Here is a 14,467-nt window from a genome sequence, read left to right on the forward strand (position 1 = left end):
ATTGGATTTCAAAAGCATCAAATATCATACCACTTTTATTGCCATCAAAGATAAACATTGATTGTTTTCAGATATTGGCTTGAAAAAGCAGTCTTTATTGACATAAAAAAAAACATACATAAACATTGCACACATAAATACAGTGTTGCAGCACAGCCAAAACACAATACAAATGCTGACGGTATAGTACAGTTCAAGAACTACAGCACAGGCCAGTCTACACTATAAATCATGAACTGCACTATACATTTAAAGTATACAATAATACAACAGTTAATAAGGCTATGGGTGTGGAGTGTAAGAGGGTGAGGGATTCACAAAACCGAAGCTTTATTGTAACACAGACACATATAAGGGGAGGGTCAATAAATAGAAAGATATCCTTTACTATAGAATGTAGTCCAATCCGACCTCTGTGCTCTTCCACAACTGAAAAACAGATAGTGTTCCCAAGCCTTCCATCCTGGAATATCTTTGATCTTTCGCCAATGAAGAAAACAATCCCTCCCTCCAGCAGACCCTTCAACCACGATACAAGATCACAGCCAAAAGGCCGAGAAGCAACTACACTTGAGCTTAACAAAAATGGCTAAAACTTAGTGGAGGAAAGTGCAGTGCACCAAAACATAAGCTGACACAATCATGGAGAATGCGCCAGCATATATGCTCTTCTATCTATATTTTGCAAACCTGCTCTTGTCCCCTCCAGCTGCTCTATGTAGATTTAACGTCTGGCAAGGTGCATAACCCACTGACAAGCAGGAACACTCCTGCATGAGTTTTCTCTCTCACTAGCTGGATGATACACAATCATTTGCATGCGCTCCACTTCCGACACACCACCCACCCAACCACCCAGTCACCAGAGCCACCCACAAGCCAACTGGCTCCGTGATTTAATTTGCACAGTGTAGTCATCCAGGCAGCATGTCCTTCTCAATGGAAGGATCTCTGGTTCCATGGAATCTTCCGCAATGGAATGCTGCGGAACAAAAAGGATTTAAATATTCAGCTTGCTAGCATTCAATGTACCTGCGGCTTGGCTCTAGCACATGGGTCTTCATCTTGTTGCATTTGGTTTGTTGTTTGGGGGTGCTTCAGTATTAGGCAGCCTTCTGCCCTCCCATGTTCATCTGAAAATATGTGTTCTCCCTGCAGTTGTTGTCCCCAGATGAGAGTTCCCTTGTGCTGCCTCAGTTGAATCTCCTTTACTTGACAGAGATGTGCCTGAGCAGCGGCCCTCCCCAGCCCTATCCCAAATCATACTTATTTTGCATAGGAGATAACATGGTCATGAAGATTGTTCTCCCAGGGTTAGGTTCATTCATTGCATTCTGGGTATGCTGACCTCTGTGATTTCCCCAAATGTGGGAAACTCAACTGCATTATTTGTGGTAGTGGGGGACTGTGTTTGTGCTTTCCTCTGGTCAGCTCTGGTAAAAGTCAGATTTCTTTGTCTCAGATCTTCCTCTAGCCTTGTTCTTCTTTCAAGAGTTCCCTTGTGCTGCCTCAGTTGGATCTCCTTCACTTGACAGGGGGGTGCCCGAGCAGCGACCCTCCCCAGCTCTAGCCCAACTCCTACTTACCTGCCAGGTTAGATACTATGATCATGAAGTTGCTTCTCCCAGGGCAAGGCTCACCCATTGCACTCTGGGTGTGCTGCCCCTGCGATTTCCCCAAATGTGGGAAACTTGACTGCATAATTTGTGTTTCCCCTAGTCGGCTCTCATATAATTCAGATCTCTTTGTCTCAGGTCTCTCTCCAGCCTAGTTTGCTGTCTGTTTCCACTTCTTTTTTCTTGAGCCCCTCCCTTCTACACCCTTGTGCACTATCCTGACTTCTCCTCCTGTCTGCTTACTTTGTGCCTTCCGATGCACAATGCAAACTACAGGTAGTGCTGCAGGGCCCACACCCTTTTACTTGCCTTACAGAGCAGCTCTGGAGCTGTTACAGTGCCAAGCTGCTGAAAGAAATCAGCTTGAATGCTTCAGGGGCTGGGGCATGGCCAACATGAGCCCCACACCGAAGGAGGGTGGGGGTGTTTAATGCGAACTAAGGGTCATCCAAGCGCCGCAAAAGGCCGCCATGCCCTGCATACCCCTTTTCTCTTTTCATATGCAGATGAGGGTTCCAGCCAACTTTGGCCCACTGCTTGGATGACATCACTGTATGCAAATCCGTCTTCTGCAGACCTTCCCCCAGGAATGCTTGAACTAGTTGTTGCATTTGGTTTGTTGTTTGGGGGTGCTTCAGTATTAGGCAGCCTTCTGCCCTCCCATGTTCATCTGAAAATATGTGTTCTCCCGGCAGTTGTTGTCCCCAGATGAGAGTTCCTTTGTGCTGCCTCAGTTGAATCTCCTTTACTTGACAGAGATGTGCCTGAGCAGCGGCCCTCCCCAGCCCTTTCCCAAATCATACTTATTTTGCATAGGAGATACCATGGTCATAAAGATTGTTCTCCCAGGGTGAGGTTCATTCATTGCATTCTGGGTATGCTGACCCCTGTGATTTCCCCAAATGTGGGAAACTCAACTGCATTATTTGTGGCAGTGGGGGACTGTGTTTGTGTTTTCCTCTGGTCAGCTCTGGTAAAAGTCAGATTTCTTTGTCTCAGATCTTCCTCTAGCCTTGTTCTTCTTTCGAGAGTTCCATTGTGCTGCCTCAGTTTGATCTCCTTCACTTGACAGGGGGGTACCCAAGCAGCGACCCTCCCCAGCTCTAGCCCAACTCCTACATACCTGCCAGGTGAGATACTATGATCATGAAGGTGCTTCTCCCAGGGCAAGGCTCACCCATTGCACTCTGGGTGTGCTGCTCCTGCGATTTCCCCAAATGTGGGAAACTTGACTGCATAATTTGTGTTTCCCCTGGTCGGCTCTCGTATAATTCAGATCTCTTTGTCTCAGGTCTCTCTCCAGCCTAGTTTGCTGTCTGTTTCCACTTCTCTTTTCTTGAGCCGCTGCCTTCTATGCCCTTGTGCACTCTCCTGACTTCTCCTGTCTACTTACTTTGTGCCTTCCAACGCACAATGCAAACTACAGGTAGTGCTGCAGGGCCCACACCCTTTTACTTGCCTTTCAGAGCAGCTCTGGAGCTGTTACAGTGCCCAGCTGCTGCAAGAAATCAGCTTGAATGCTTCAGGGGCTGGGGCATAGCCAACATGAGCCCCACACCGACGGAGGGTGGAGGTGTTTAATGCGAACTAAGGGTCATCCAAGCGCCGCAAAAGGCCGCCATGCCCTGCATACCCCTTTTCTCTTTTCATATGCAGATGAGGGTTCCAGCCAACTTTGGCCCACTGCTTGGATGACATCACCGTATGCAAATCCGTCTTCTGCAGACCTTTTCCCAGGAATGCTTGTACTAGTTGTTGCATTTGGTTTGTTGTTTGGGGGTGCTTCAGTATTAGGCAGCCTTCTGCTCTCCCATGTTCATCTGAAAATATGTCTTCTACCTGCAGTTGTTGTCCCCAGATGAGAGTTCCCTTGTGCTGCCTCAGTTGAATCTCCTTTACTTGACAGAGATGTGCCTGAGCAGCGGCCCTCCCCAGCCCTATCCCAAATCATACTTATTTTGCATAGGAGATACCATTGTCATGAAGATTGTTCTCCCAGGGTGAGGTTCATTCATTGCATTCTGGGTATGCTGACCCCTGTGATTTCCCCAAATGTGGGAAACTCGACTGCATTATTTGTGGTAGTGGGGGACTGTGTTTGTGCTTTCCTCTGGTCAGCTCTGGTAAAAGTCAGATTTCTTTGTCTCAGATCTTCCTCTAGCCTTGTTCTTTTTTCGAGAGTTTCCTTGTGCTGCCTCAGTTGGAGCTCCTTCACTTGACAGGGGGGTGCCCGAACAGCGACCCTCCCCAGCTCTAGCCCAACTCCTACTTACCTGCCAGGTGAGATACTATGATCAGGAAGGTGCTTCTCCCAGGGCAAGGCTCACCCAATGCACTCTGGGTGTGCTGCTCCTACGATTTCCCCAAATGTGGGACACTTGATTACATAATTTGTGTTTCCTCTGGTCGGCTCTCGTATAATTCAGATCTCTTTGTCTCAGGTCTCTCTCCAGCCTAGTTTGCTGTCTGTTTCCACTTCTCTTTTCTTGAGCCGCTCCCTTCTATGCCCTTGTGCACTATCCTGACTTCTCCCGTCTGCTTACTTTGTGCCTTCCAAAGCACAATGCAAACTACAGGTAGTGCTGCAGGGCCCACACCCTTTTACTTGCTTTACAGAGCAGCTCTGGAGCTGTTACAGTGCCCAGCTGCTGCAAGAAATCAGCTTGAATGCTTCAGGGGCTGGGGCATAGCCAACATGAGCCCCACACCGAAGGAAGGTGGAGGTGTTTAATGCGAACTAGGGGTCATCCAAGCGCCGCAAAAGGCCGCCATGCCCTGCACACCCCATTTTTATTTTCATATGCAGACGAGGGTTGAAGCCAACTTTGACCCACTGCTTGGATGACATCACCATATGCAAATCCATCTGCTGCAGGCCTTCCCCCAGGAATGCTTGCACTAGTAGTTGCATTTGGTTTGTTGTTTGGGGGTGCTTCAGTATTAGGCAGCCTTCTGCCCTCCCATGTTCATCTGAAAATATGTGTTCTCCCTGCAGTTGTTGTCCCCAGATGAGAGTTCCCTTGTGTTGCCTCAGTTGAATCTCCTTTACTTGACAGAGATGTGCCTGAGCAGCGGCCCTCCCCAGCCCTATCCCAAATCATACTTATTTTGCATAGGAGATACCATGGTCATGAAGATTGTTCTCCCAGGGTGAGGTTCATTCATTGCACTCTGGGTATGCTGACCCCTGTGATTTCCCCAAATGTGGGAAACTCGACTGCATTATTTGTGGTAGTGGGGGACTGTGTTTGTGCTTTCCTCTGGTCAGCTCTGGTAAAAGTCAGATTTCTTTGTCTCAGATCTTCCTCTAGCCTTGTTCTTCTTTCGAGAGTTCCCTTGTGCTGCCTCAGTTGGATCTCCTTCACTTGACAGGGGGTGCCCGAGCAGCAATCCTCCACAGCTCTAGCCCAACTCCTACTTACCTGCCAGGTGAGATACTATGATCTTCACTGTTAGGGCAATCAGGATGTGGAATTCCCTGCCAGGGAAGGTGGTAATGGCGGACTCTGTAATTGGATTTAAAAAAGGAATGGATACATTTCTGAATGAAAAAGCTATCCAAGGTTATAATACTTAAAATATCAACATGGTTAATCCGGGGGTAACATGAGTTATAGTAGTTAACTAGTCATAAAACATTATTCAGCAAGTATGTAGAATCATCACAACTTAAAACAGGTTGAACACGATGGGCAATTTGGCAATACTTTGGGATCAAAATGACTCCCAAATTCTATGATTTAAGCTGTTTTTTTAGGGTTTTTTGAAAAAAACACCCGAATCCAAAACACACCAGGATGAGGAGGATATGGGTGTTGCTGGCGCTGGGGAGGAAATTGACAAGGAGGATTCTGATGGTGAGGTGGTTTGTTTAAGTCAGGCACCCGGCGAGACACCTGTTGTCCGTGGGAGGAATATGGCCATTGACATGCCTGGTGAAAATACCAAAAAAATCAGCTCTTCGGTGTGGAAGTATTTCAACAGAAATGCGGACAACAGGTGTCAAGCCGTGTGTTGCCTTTGTCAAGCTGTAATAAGTAGGGGTAAGGACGTTAACCACCTCGGAACATCCTCCCTTATACGTCACCTGCAGCGCATTCATCATAAGTCAGTGACAAGTTCAAAAACTTTGGGCGACAGCGGAAGCAGTCCACTGACCAGTAAATCCCTTCCTCTTGTAACCAAGCTCACGCAAACCACCCCACCAACTCCCTCAGTGTCAATTTCCTCCTTCCCCAGGAATGCCAATAGTCCTGCAGGCCATGTCACTGACAATTCTGACGAGTTCTCTCCTGCCTGGGATTCCTCCGATGCATCCTTGAGTGTAACGCCTACTGCTGCTGGCGCTGCTGTTGTTGCTGCTGGGAGTCGATGGTCATCCCAGAGGGGAAGTCGTAAGACCACTTTTACTACTTCCACCAAGCAATTGACTGTCCAACAGTCTTTTGCAAGGAAGATGAAATATCACAGCAGTCATCCTGCTGCAAAGCGGATAACTGAGGCCTTGGCATCCTGGGCAGTGAGAAACGTGGTTCCGGTATCCATCATTACTTCAGAGCCAACTATAGACTTGATTGAGGTACTGTGTCCCCGGTACCAAATACCATCTAGGTTCCATTTCTCTAGGCAGGCGATACCGAAAATGTACACAGACCTCAGAAAAAGACTCACCAGTGTCCTAAAAAATGCAGTTGTACCCAATGTCCACTTAACCACGGACATGTGGACAAGTGGAGCAGGGCAGACTCAGGACTATATGACTGTGACAGCCCACTGGGTAGATGTATTGACTCCCGCCGCAAGAACAGCAGCGGCGGCACCAGTAGCAGCATCTCGCAAACGCCAACTCTTTCCTAGGCAGGCTACGCTTTGTATCACCGCTTTCCAGAATACGCACACAGCTGAAAACCTCTTACGGCAACTAAGGAAGATCATCACAGAATGGCTTACCCCAATTGGACTCTCCTGTGGATTTGTGGCATCGGACAACGCCAGCAATATTGTGCGTGCATTATATCTGGGCAAATTCCAGCACGTCCCATGTTTTGCCCATACCTTGAATTTGGTGGTGCAGAATTATTTAAAAAACGACAGGGGCGTGCAAGAGATGCTGTCGGTGGCCACAAGAATTGCGGGACACTTTCGGCGTACAGGCACCACGTACAGAAGACTGGAGCAACACCAAAAACGCCTGAACCTGCCCTGCCATCATCTGAAGCAAGAAGTGGTAACGAGGTGGAATTCAACCCTCTATATGCTTCAGAGGATGGAGGAGCAGCAAAAGGCCATTCAAGCCTATACATCTGACCACGATATAGGAGGTGGAATGCACCTGTCTCAAGCGCAGTGGAGAATGATTTCAACGTTGTGCAAGGTTCTGCAACCTTTTGAACTTGCCACACGTGAAGTCAGTTCAGACACTGCCAGCCTGAGTCAGGTCATTCCCGTCATCAGGCTTTTGCAGAAGAAGCTGGAGACATTGAAGGAGGAGCTAAGACAGAGCGATTCCGCTAGGCATGTGGGACTTGTGGATGGAGCCCTTCATTCGCTTAACCAGGATTCACGGGTGGTCAATCTGTTGAAATCAGAGCACTACATTTTGGCCACCGTGCTCGATCCTAGATTTAAAACCTACGTTGTATCTCTCTTTCCGGCAGACACAAGTCTGCAGGGGTTCAAAGACCTGCTGGTGAGAAAATTATCAAGTCAAGCGGAACTTGATCGGTCAACAGCTCCTCCTTCACATTCTCCCGCAATTGGGGGTGCGAGGAAAAGGCTCAGAATTCCGAGCCCACCCGCTGGCGGTGATGCAGGGCAGTCTGGAGCGACTGCTGATGCTGACATCTGGTCCGGACTGAAGGACCTGCCAACGATTACGGACATGTCGTCTACTGTCACTGCATATGATTCTCTCACCATTGAAAGAATGGTGGAGGATTATATGAGTGACCGCATCCAAGTAGGCACGTCAGACAGTCCGTACGTATACTGGCAGGAAAAAGAGGCAATTTGGAGGCCCTTGCACAAACTGGCTTTATTCTACCTAAGTTGCCCTCCCACAAGTGTGTACTCCGAAAGAGTGTTTAGTGCCGCCGCTCACCTTGTCAGCAATCGGCGTACGAGGTTACTTCCAGAAAATGTGGAGAAGATGATGTTCATTAAAATGAATTATAATCAATTTCTCCGTGGAGACATTGACCAGCAGCAATTGCCTCCACAAAGTATACAGGGAGCTGAGATGGTGGATTCCAGTGGGGACGAATTGATAATCTGTGAGGAGGGGGATGTACACGGTGATGAATCGGAGGATGATGATGAGGTGGACATCTTGCCTCTATAGAGCCAGTTTGTGCAAGGAGAGATTAATTGCTTCTTTTTTGGTGGGGGTCCAAACCAACCCGTCATTTCAGTCACAGTCGTGTGGCAGACCCTGTCACTGAAATGATGGGTTGGTTAAAGTGTGCATGTCCTGTTTATACAACATAAGGGTGGGTGGGAGGGCCCAAGGCAATTCCACCTTGCACCTCTTTTTTCTTTTATTTTTCTTTGCGTCATGTGCTGTTTGGGGAGTGTTTTTTGGAAGGGCCATCCTGCGTGACACTGCAGTGCCACTCCTAGATGGGCCAGGTGTTTGTGTCGGCCACTTGGGTCGCTGAGCTTAGTCACACAGCTACCTCATTGCGCCTCTTTTTTTCTTTGCGTCATGTGCTGTTTGGGGAGTGTTTTTTGGAAGGGCCATCCTGCGTGACACTGCAGTGACACTCCTAGATGGGCCAGGTGTTTGTGTCGTCCACTTGGGTCGCTGAGCTTAGTCACACAGCTACCTCATTGCGCCTCTTTTTTTCTTTGCGTCATGTGCTGTTTGGGGAGTGTTTTTTGGAAGGGCCATCCTGCGTGACACTGCAGTGCCACTCCTAGATGGGCCAGGTGTTTGTGTCGGCCACTTGGGTCGCTGAGCTTAGTCACACAGCTACCTCATTGCGCCTCTTTTTTTCTTTGCGTCATGTGCTGTTTGGGGAGTGTTTTTTGGAAGGGCCATCATGCGTGACACTGCAGTGCCACTCCTAGATGGGCCAGGTGTTTGTGTCGGCCACTTGGGTCACTGAGCTTAGTCATCCAGCGACCTCGGTGCAAATTTTAGGACTAAAAATAATATTGTGAGGTGTGAGGTGTTAAGAATAGACTGAAAATGAGTGGAAATTATGGTTATTGAGGTTAATAATACTTTGGGATCAAAATGACTCCCAAATTCTATGATTTAAGCTGTTTTTTAGGGTTTTTTGAAAAAAACACCCGAATCCAAAACACACCCGAATCCGACAACAAAAAATTCGGTGAGGTTTAGCCAAAACGCGTTCGAACCCAAAACACGGCCGCGGAACCGAACCCAAAACCAAAACACAAAACCCGAAAAATTTCCGGTGCACATCTCTAGTGGCCATGCCATGTCACTGTGCAGGAGCCAGCACCGCTCACACACTAGTCCCCGGTGCAGCCCCCAACCCCCGGGACACCCGGAGCAACAAAATGTAGATTCAGGCCACCAGGCCACGCCCCTACCTATGAAACCATGCCTCCTTTTTACCATTGCGCTGCTTATCTGCGCGCACTGCATTACAATCTCCCTCGCCACCTCTCTGGGTGTCACCAGTGATAGTGACACCTCTGCCATGCTTGTAGCAGCTGGTCCTAAGATCTACGCCTCAAGCCCTGAGTGTTTGCCCTTGTGACTTGTTGATCATCATAGCAAAGCAGATGCTTACAGAAAACTGCAGGGGCTTAGATTGAAAATAAAAAAAATTGATGGGTATAAGGTAGAGAGGAGCGGGTTCGGTTCTCCGAGAACCGAATTCCCCACGAACTCCACGTGGTTTACACTGGTACGAGGCAGGCTCGGTTGTTCCCGCCTGACTCGGAAAACCTGAACAAGGGAAAATGTCATCATCCCGCTGTCGGATTCTCGCGAGATTCGGATTCCATATAAAGAGCTGCGCGTTGCCGCCATTTTTACTCGTGCATTGAAGAGAGAGCGGAGAGGACGTGGCTATGTTCTCTCAGTGGAAATCTCAATATCAGTGCTCAGTATCAGTGGATACTTATTGCTGCTCAGTAATACTAGTAGTGTGTCTCTCCTGCTCAGTGTCAGTTCTCAGTAGTATCCTCATCAGTGCTCAGTATCACTGCTCATTGTCTTGTGCTGCATTGTTGTGCTCAGCATACTACAGTACATTACTAATAGTCCAGTGCTGCATCTTGCTGCTCAGTGTCAGTTCTAGTATCCTCATCAGTGCTCACTATCACTGCTCATTGCATTGTGGTGTTCTGTATACTACAGTAACATAGTAATATAGTAACATATAGTAACATAGTTTTTGAGGTTGAATAGAGGCAAATTGCCCATCGTGTTCAACCTGTTTTAAGTTGTGATGATTCTACATACTTGCTGAATAATGTTTTATGACTAGTTAGCTACTACAACTCATGTTACCCCCGGATTAACCATGTTGATATTTTAAGTATTATAACCTTGGATAGCTTTTTCATTCAGAAATGTATCCATTCCTTTTTTAAATCCAATTACAGAGTCCGCCATTACCACCTTCCCTGGCAGGGAATTCCACATCCTGATTGCCCTAACAGTGAAGATCATAGTATCTCTCCTGGCAGGTAAGTAGGAGTTGGGCCAGAGCTGTGGAGGATTGCTGCTCGGGCACCCCCTGTCAAGTGAAGGAGATCCAACTGAGGCAGCACAAGGGAACTCTCGAAAGAAGAACAAGGCTAGAGGAAGATCTGAGACAAAGAAATCTGACTTTTACCAGAGCTGACCAGAGGAAAGCACAAACACAGTCCCCCACTACCACAAATAATGCAGTCGAGTTTCCCACATTTGGGGAAATCACAGGGGTCAGCATACCCAGAATGCAATGAATGAACCTCACCCTGGGAGAACAATCTTCATGACCATGGTATCGCCTATGCAAAATAAGTATGATTTGGGATAGGGCTGGGGAGGGCCGCTGCTCAGGCACATCTCTGTCAAGTAAAGGAGATTCAACTGAGGCAGCACAAGGGAACTCTCATCTGGAGACAACAACTGCAGGGAGAACACATATTTTCAGATGAACATGGGAGGGCAGAAGGCTGCCTAATACTGAAGCACCCCCAAACAACAAACCAAATGCAACAACTAGTACAAGCATTCCTGGGGGAAGTTCTGCAGAAGATGGATTTGCATACGGTGATGTCATCCAAGCAGTGGGCCAAAGTTGGCTGGAACCCTCATCTGCATATGAAAAGAGAAAAGGGGTATGCAGGGCATGGCGGCCTTTTGCGGCGCTTGGATGACCCTTAGTTCGCATTAAACACCCCCACCCTCCTTCGGTGTGGGGCTCATGTTGACAATGCCCCAGCCCCTGAAGCATTCAAGCTGATTTCTTACAGCAGCTTGGCACTGTAACAGCTCCAGAGCTGCTCTGTAAGGCAAGTAAAAGGGTGTGTAGTTTGCATTGTGCATTGGAAGGCACAAAGTAAGCAGACAGGAGGAGAAGTCAGGATAGTGCACAAGGGTATAAAAGGGAGGGGCTCAAGAAAAAAGAAGTGGAAACAGACAGCAAACTAGGCTGGAGAGAGACCTGAGACAAAGAGATCTGAATTATACGAGAGCCGACCAGGGGAAACACAAATTATGCAGTCAAGTTTCCCACATTTGGGGAAATCGCAGGGGCAGCACACCCAGAGTGCAATGGGTGAGCCTTGCCCTGGGAGAAGCACCTTCATGATCATAGTATCTCACCTGGCAGGTAAGTAGGAGTTGGGCTTGAGCTGGGGAGGGTCGCTGCTCGGGCACCCCCCTGTCAAGTGAAGGAGATCCAACTGAGGCAGCACAAGGGAACTCTCGAAAGAAGAACAAGGCTAGAGGAAGATCTGAAACAAAGAAATCTGACTTTTACCAGAGCTGACCAGAGGAAAACACAAACACAGTCCCCCACTACCACAAATAATGCAGTCGAGTTACCCACATTTGGGGAAATCACAGGGGTCAGCATACCCAGAATGCAATGAATGAACCTCACCCTGGGAGAATAATCTTCATGACCATGGTATCTCCTATGCAAAATAAGTATGATTTGGGATAGGGCTGGGGAGGGCCGCTGCTCAGGCACATCTCTGTCAAGTAAAGGAGATTCAACTGAGGCAGCACAAGGGAACTCCAGCATCCTCTACAGACTAAGAGAAAAGGATTTACCGGTAGGTATTAAAATCCTATTTTCTCATACGACCTAGAGGATGCTGGGGTCACATTAAGAACCATGGGGTTATACCAAAGCTCTTGAACGGGTGGAAGAGTGCGTACGACTCTGCAGCACCGAATGACCCAACTTGAGGTTATCATCGGCAAGGATGCAGTGGCGTTAATGTTTCCTGGTGTCAACCTGTATTATTTCAGTAGATATTGAAATGAGGATGCATCTTGCTGCCTTTCCAATGAAGCAAGTTTAATTTAGTAATAGGTGAAAAACCATCCCTACAAAGATGTTAATCAGATACTTGGCTTTGTGGACACTTTTCAGAGAACAAATTTGTTATCATAAAAATAAAGCCAGAAAATGAAGAGCTGTTTAATCACTCAATTGGATTTTTTTGCCAGCATATTTCTTTTTCTCTGCAAACCACTGCTAAATTGTGCTTCCTAGCTGTTTTTATAAAATCACTGAATCAAATCTAACTCTGATTACATCAGAGAAGGCCAGGCACCCTACACCATAACAGGGGTATTTGAAATTTTGACTTGTCTACTTAAAGATCACCAAAATCTGATAACAAGGTCAATTACATCCCTGGGTGGGATTGAACCACCAACCCTTTGGTTAATAACCAATCACACTAACCAATTGCGCCACAGAGACACTTTGCAAAAGTCCATACTGACAAAGGCTAATAAGCATTCATCTAGAACGTTTCCTAGAAAAACTTTAAAAAGTCAATAATCTGGAGAGTTTTTGTAAGATGTTTCTTCCATCAACCAACGAAGAAACACATTGTTACTTTCCCATGATGAGTGAGTGCTTCAAGATCTCTTGCACTTACATGTGCAGCAGAGTACTGTAATGAAAGCATGCTGGGTTCATAACCCAGAGGTAGGCAGATTGAAACTATCCTCTGCTATATGCATTTTTTTTTTGTTAATTAAAGTAATCCAAAACTGGGATTGATATTTTTTCTCTTTTATTTTTACTTAAAGTACAATAACTTTTACCATTTTAATATGTTTTAATAGTATATTGACAGTATTGTTTTCTTTCAAAAATCCACTTAATTTTCTTTACCCGATTATTAAAATGGTAATTGACAAAAACAAACTACATTGTCACCAGAAGAGCAATACAAAATGTACAAGTGATATATTAAAATCATCTTTCCAGCTTGAATTTCAATGATGCATTGGGGCAACGATTTTGTGAGAAACATCTTCACCCTTAAATAAAGATTTTCTTAATTCCTTACCTGTGTGCTAATTAGATATCACCTTGTTTTCACATTAAACAGACTTCCACATGAGAAAGCAGCAAGGATGCAGTGGCGTTAATGTTTCCTGGTGTCAACCTGTATTATTTCAGTAGATATTGAAATGAGGATGCATCTTGCTGCCTTTCCAATGAAGCAAGTTTAATTTAGTAATAGGTGAAAAACCATCCCTACAAAGATGTTAATCCGATACTTGGCTTTGTGGACACTTTTCAGAGAACAAATTTGTTAGCATAAAAATAAAGCCAGAAAATGAAGAGCTGTTTAATCACTCAATTGGATTTTTCTGCCAGCATATTTCATTTTCTCTGCAACCCACTGCTAAATTGTGCTTCCTAGCTGTTTTTTGATAAAATCACTTAATCAAATCTAACTCTGATTACATCAGAGTAGGCCAGGTACCCTACACCATAAGAGGGGGTTTGAAATTTTGACTTGTCTACTTAAAGATCACCAAAATCTGATGACAAGGTCAATAACATCCCTGGGTGGGATTGAACCACCAACCCTTTGGTTAATAACCAAACACACTAACCGATTGCACCACAGAGACACTTTGCAAAAGTACATACTGACAAAGGCTAATAAGCATTCATCTAGAACGTTTCCTAGAAAACTTTAAAAAGTCAATAATCTGGAGAGATTTTGTAAGATGTTTCTTCCATCAACCAATGAAGAAACGCATTGGTACTTTCCCATGATGAGTGAGTGCTTCAGGATCTCTTGCACTTACATGTGCAGCAGAGTACTGCAATGGAAGCATGCTGGGCCCATAACCCAGAGGTAGGCAGATTGAAACTATCCTCTGCTATATGCATTTTTTTTTGTTAATTAAAGTAATCCAAAACTGGGATTGATATTTTTGCTCTTTTATTTTTACTTAAAGTACAATAACTTTTACCATTTTAATTTGTTTTAATAGTATATTGACAGTATTGTTTTCTTTCAAAAATCCACTTAATTTTCTTTACCCTATTATTAAAATGGTAATTGACAAAAACAAACTACATTGTCACCAGAAGAGCAATACAAAATGTACAAGTGATATATTAAAATCATCTTTCCAGCTTGAATTTCAATGATGCATTGGGGCAACGATTTTGTGAGAAACATCTTCACCCTTAAATAAAGATTTTCTTAATTCCTTACCTGTGTGCTAATTAGATATCACCTTGTTTTCACATTAAACAGACTTACACATGAGAAAGCAGCAAGGATGCAGTGGCGTTAATGTTTCCTGGTGTCAACCTGTATTATTTCAGTAGATATTGAAATGAGGATGCATCTTGCTGCCTTTCCAATGAAGCAAGTTTAATTTAGTAATA

At 45.7% G+C, this 14,467-nt stretch overlaps 9 non-coding genes and 1 pseudogene across 9 annotated transcripts; 7 read left to right on the forward strand and 3 right to left on the reverse strand.

Moving 5' to 3' along the window:
- Positions 1–1,262: 1,262 nt before the first annotated feature.
- LOC135003386 (U1 spliceosomal RNA) lies at positions 1,263–1,426 on the forward strand. The gene has a single exon (XR_010204409.1). It is a non-coding gene; the product is annotated as a U1 spliceosomal RNA (small nuclear RNA).
- A 152-nt stretch (positions 1,427–1,578) lies between these two features.
- LOC135003419 (U1 spliceosomal RNA) lies at positions 1,579–1,713 on the forward strand (annotated as a pseudogene).
- Positions 1,714–2,415: 702 nt separating this feature from the next.
- On the forward strand, positions 2,416–2,579 carry LOC135003377 (U1 spliceosomal RNA). The gene has a single exon (XR_010204401.1). It is a non-coding gene; the product is annotated as a U1 spliceosomal RNA (small nuclear RNA).
- A 152-nt stretch (positions 2,580–2,731) lies between these two features.
- LOC135003409 (U1 spliceosomal RNA) lies at positions 2,732–2,894 on the forward strand. The gene has a single exon (XR_010204430.1). It is a non-coding gene; the product is annotated as a U1 spliceosomal RNA (small nuclear RNA).
- Positions 2,895–3,565: 671 nt separating this feature from the next.
- On the forward strand, positions 3,566–3,729 carry LOC135003375 (U1 spliceosomal RNA). Its single transcript, XR_010204399.1, has one exon. It is a non-coding gene; the product is annotated as a U1 spliceosomal RNA (small nuclear RNA).
- Positions 3,730–3,881: 152 nt separating this feature from the next.
- Positions 3,882–4,044, forward strand: LOC135003420 (U1 spliceosomal RNA). The gene has a single exon (XR_010204439.1). It is a non-coding gene; the product is annotated as a U1 spliceosomal RNA (small nuclear RNA).
- A 671-nt stretch (positions 4,045–4,715) lies between these two features.
- LOC135003380 (U1 spliceosomal RNA) lies at positions 4,716–4,879 on the forward strand. The gene has a single exon (XR_010204404.1). It is a non-coding gene; the product is annotated as a U1 spliceosomal RNA (small nuclear RNA).
- Positions 4,880–10,442: 5,563 nt separating this feature from the next.
- On the reverse strand, positions 10,443–10,606 carry LOC135003378 (U1 spliceosomal RNA). Its single transcript, XR_010204402.1, has one exon. It is a non-coding gene; the product is annotated as a U1 spliceosomal RNA (small nuclear RNA).
- A 655-nt stretch (positions 10,607–11,261) lies between these two features.
- On the reverse strand, positions 11,262–11,424 carry LOC135003400 (U1 spliceosomal RNA). Its single transcript, XR_010204423.1, has one exon. It is a non-coding gene; the product is annotated as a U1 spliceosomal RNA (small nuclear RNA).
- Positions 11,425–11,576: 152 nt separating this feature from the next.
- LOC135003390 (U1 spliceosomal RNA) lies at positions 11,577–11,740 on the reverse strand. The gene has a single exon (XR_010204414.1). It is a non-coding gene; the product is annotated as a U1 spliceosomal RNA (small nuclear RNA).
- Positions 11,741–14,467: the final 2,727 nt, after the last annotated feature.

This window comes from Pseudophryne corroboree, unplaced genomic scaffold (assembly GCF_028390025.1).
Source record: "Pseudophryne corroboree isolate aPseCor3 unplaced genomic scaffold, aPseCor3.hap2 scaffold_1857, whole genome shotgun sequence".
Taxonomy (NCBI): Eukaryota; Metazoa; Chordata; class Amphibia; order Anura; family Myobatrachidae; genus Pseudophryne; species Pseudophryne corroboree.